This window comes from Argentina silus, assembly GCF_951799395.1.
Source record: "Argentina silus genome assembly, chromosome: 9".
Taxonomy (NCBI): Eukaryota; Metazoa; Chordata; class Actinopteri; order Argentiniformes; family Argentinidae; genus Argentina; species Argentina silus.
Window position 1 is genome coordinate 6781121 of NC_139663.1, and position 5000 is coordinate 6786120.

A 5000-nucleotide genomic window follows, 5' to 3' on the forward strand; every position below is an offset into this window, starting at 1 on the left:
ATCTAATCTGCGGCACCGTCTCCCTCAGGACAGACAGCAATGTTCATAGGATGGATGAGGCACCAACGTGCACCATTACTTTGTGACAAACAATCACACTGGCTCTTTATGGAGATCTATCGTCGTCCACTCACTCACTATCCAAATACCCAGTGTCCTTATCCACACTCCAAATAACAACACAACGCCAAACCCCTCATTCTCCAGCTCCGCACATCTTCTTTGGATTCTCTGATGTGTTTTAATATTCTCCTCACCTTCCAATTATTTAGAGAGAATCAACTCCTGGAAATTGAAAATCTATGTAATGATAGGGTTGGCAACAGTGGCTCAATACAAATAGTCCCATCTGGACGGCTGACACACACACACACACACACACATACACACACACACACACACACACACACACACACACACACACACACACACACACACACAATTCACAATTCATGCATAATCAAATACACACAGACAAAAATTCACTCAATTGAAAAAGAATAACTGCTATAAGAAGGTGACTTTTGCCCATATTACCATAGGTCAATAGCCTAGATAGCACACAGAACCCTCTGGGGAAATGAGAAAGAGAGAGAGAGAGAGAGAAAAAAAGCAGAAAATGCAGATTTTAGCTCCATATCTTCTTCACAGTGTGCAGCCGAGTGTGAAGAGAGAGAGAGCGAGAGAAAGAGATGGGAAGAGAGTGAGAGACACACGGCTGGCTCTTTGCCTGTGAGGACTTACAGTAAATGTTTTTTCCCTCTTTTATCTTTGCCTGGTCTGGCATGAGGATAAAAGAGAAACATGCAGCCTGTTTGACAAATGGGTCATGTCTTGTCTCCACTTACCTCAGAAATATCCCCCAGCCCTCAGGACTGTAAATTGTAACAGGGGACCGCATGGAGAGGGAGTAGAGGCAGATGAAGACGTGAATCTGTTAGTACAGTAGATTTCCTCACCATGGCCATTAAACATGCTAGCACTCTGACCCCACACAATGATTCACACTCAACATCATTTTTACTCATCTTGGCAGACATGAGCCTCCCTATTATTCACAACCACATACCATACTGTATGTGTCCAGGGGAAGGCAGGGAGCATCACTATGATAGTACTAGGGTTTAGAATAGGCCTATGATTAATAACACAGAGAGGAAGGGATAATGCAGGCAACTCCATGTGGGCTTTTGTGCTCTCCTTTGAGCTCCCTTGGACTGTCCATTTGAATCCACCTCTGAATTCATCTTTCTCTCTCCCTTTGGTTCTCTCTCCCTTTCTCTCCCTCTCTCTGCCCCGCTATGGATGATCTTGTTCGGGCAAATGGAAGGGGTGTGCACTGTGTGTTACCGAGGGCAACAGCAGGAGCTGAGAACTCCAGCCCTCCATTAACAGTCTTAACCTACGGTTCTGTATGGTAAGAAATAATATGATAAGGTTATACACCTTTAACACTGAGCTGCTGGATTAGTTGAAAACGTTTCTTTCTATAAGAAATTTATTGATAGTGAAGAGATTAGCATCGCATTAGACACATTCATTAGTGATTATAGAGAAGCAGCTCTTGCAGTTACATGTAAAGTGAAGTTGAGTATTATTGATAAGTGAGAGCTCAGTGGGCAGTGCAGGGTTATTATTCATACACTATTCAGGATGGCCAGAGGCCACAAACTCAGGCTGTCAAAAAAACAGGAGAACCAGAGGCCCACCACAGTCTTCACGCATGCACGCACACACACACACACACACACACACACACACACACACACACACACACACACACACACACACACACACACACACACACACACACACACACACACACATTATCACATTATAACATTAACATATTATAACAATTCCCTTCATTATTTCGTATTTCATTATCACCAGTTAACATCAGGACAATCATCACAATCATCAATATCACTCTCATCGAGATTCCCAGACACCTTACAGTAGCCATACAAATTGGACGCACGTAAGAGCTAATTGATGGCATTAATGTTGTTTTGACAATCACCATCCGGCTCTTTCGCAACGCACATGATTATCAGCCCCAATCAGCGTTGGTGTGGAGATAACAAGGAAGCCTATTATGGAAGCCTCTCTCAACAGCAGACTCTCTATCTCTCTCAACAGCAGACTCTCTCTCTCTCTCTCTCTCTCTCTCTCTCTCTCTCTCTCTCTCTCACTCACTCACACACACACACACACACACACACACACACACACACACACACACGCACGAAAGCACAGACAGGAGAGCTGGGCTGCATCAGAGTGGTACTTCTTTGAATCAGTTCCCAAAGCATCGATGTGCTGCTCCTAGCGTTGGCACCTTGCAAGCACAGCAGTCACCTTCCAACCTCTGCGACTCTCCCCCTCTTCTTCCCGCTGAATCCCATGCTCATTTACTGGATTGGAGCGTAGTCTGTTTCTCCCTCTCTCTCTCGTGTGAGTTTTTGAAAGGTTGATATAAGTTGATTCGCTTCCACTAAAAATCGACGGTCCACTGATCGTTGTCGGTCATTAGCGGGGGAGAAGAGCAGAAGCGAGTCCAAACTGCACAACGCTGATCATTGTACCGAGCCACAGAGGGCTACTCTGCGTTCGTGCGTAGAATTAACCCAGCGCACCGGCTGGTGATGAGGTTCGTCGCATACACCCGACAGAGCATTGAAGGAATCCCTCTCGATCTGAAGAAACCGCCCCAATAAGGGCACAGGCAAGAGGGCAAGAGCAACAGAAGAGCTGGTGTTGGTTGGAACGCTGTCATTTCGGCAAGAATGCATCTCTTCAGTGCCATGTTCCTACTAGTGATGTTAGCTGCCATGCCCTGTGAGGTAAGATTCCGTGCATCCCATCCCGTAGTCAAAATTCTAATTGTTTATCAACATTGCAAAAGCTCCTGAGACAAACGCTGATCATCGTCGGATTATCAATTCCAGGGGGGAGAATACGTATTGGGAGACTTGGTTGTTTCCATTGCGCCAGCTGTGCGTTTGGGAATCAATACCAAAGCAAATGTGAAGAAAAACACGTTTAGTGAAATTAATGTGAGACAATGTGTGTTGTGCAGTTGCACACTTGTACCCGTTACTGAAATACAGCAGGAATTAGAGAGGCAGGACAGAGGGAAAGTTGAGAGGAGAGAGGCGACAGAAGGTCTCCAGGGTTTCTCAAGCTATATTGTGCCTCTGATATACATTACGCTCGAGCGAATGAAACTACACTATGAATGGCAACGTTGACAGCGTTTGTACACAATCCATGTGTGATTTGTGGATGTTGTGAACACACGTGTCAGTGAAAGGATAATTAGTCCCCTTCTTCTGCGCCCTCGGAATGATATGTGAATATCTCCATATCCTGGAGATGTATTTACAGTTGCACATTAGAGCCTGTCGCTGGAATGATGAGCTATGAAGTGACAGTTGCAAATTGAACTGAAGGACGGTAAATTATCTGACCCAGAAAGCATTCCGAGTCAAAGAGAGGTGGTGAATTTCTACTCTTGGGTTCAGTTGTCCAGCCATAGAAGTTTGTGTGCTCGTGTTTCATTCAACAAATATATATATTTTCTATACATTGCAATCATAAAATATATCGTAAATACCCTTTTGTCTACCATTTTACAGTACTGACTGCACATAGCTTACAGGCTTGGGCTATGGGCCTCCTGAATAGATTCAGAACCATGGACAGCGTCTCGCCTACAGTAAATAGACACTTTCAGTGAGCCGTCTGATTGTTTAGTCCGTAACAGCAAATCCATGTAACCTTTAAAAAACCTACTGTAGTAATTTATGCTTCTGTCATTCTGACCTTACCTGCAAAATGTACATCACTTTGCTACTTTGAGATGGCCCCTGTGACTATTCTGAACTGGCTTGTTCTGCAAACTTAATCAATAGTTCCTATAGTAATGCTCTGCCTTGAGAATTGTATGATTGCATTAACCTGATTTATCTGCAGCTTTATGTTTTCATGTGAGGCAATACAATTAAGGGGGAAATGGAAATCTATCTCAAGCTAATGTATAAGGCATGACACTTTGGAGAGATCACACAGAATACCAACATTCCCAACTGTATCATGCGACTGCCTACTGTCTACTAGTTTTGTGGAGACGTGCGTTGACCTTTACCAGATGTGGAACATATGCTAACTGTCCCGAGGGCATGCTCCCTTCAACTGGGGAGAGTAGGATCCTACAGGGGGGAACAGGTGGTGGTGTCAGGGCTCAACATGCAGACCCAGGACTACGACACTGTTATACAAACCTCCACCAGCCTCCCCCTAGCAGAGATGCTCCTTTGGTCCACTTTTTCACTAGCTCAGAAGTGATCCTGCACAGTGATATAGGAGCAGCACTGATAACCGGGGCCAGATACACAGGGCAGAATCCACATGAGCATCACCCAACCATAAGTCACAAAGACCTGAAGTTGTCTGTCTCAGATACTTTCTCTATGGCTTACAATAATCCCTCTATCAGTAGAACAGTTTCTCCGCCTTAAATGGCTCATAATTGGCCTTGGGGGACAATTTGTTGTAACTGTTTACATTAAATATTTATAGATGCGAGCGAAAACACGGCGCCACCCATCTTGCTAACGTTGCACTGCAGACATAAAGAATTGATGAATTCTTCTGGTGCATCTCTCGACTGATAGGAACACCCTACACCAAAGGAGTTGGGATATCTACACATCTCCAACATCTCGGCACGAGCCAACATGAAATATTCAACAGGCTTTAATGAGACAGATGCATTTGCTCGTTCACTGCATATGTTTGTTAAGTACCCACAATGCCCAGGGGTCCTGACAGCCAGTCATACAGGCGGGCACCTGCTCGACCTTGGCGCTGCAGTCTTGTTATTGTGGTGCATCAAACCACGCATCACCAGATGTTGCATGTACCGTACTGTTCAAATGTGTGTGAACTTTTTCATATGTATCCATGGTCCACTTTGACATCCACTGAAGCAGGTA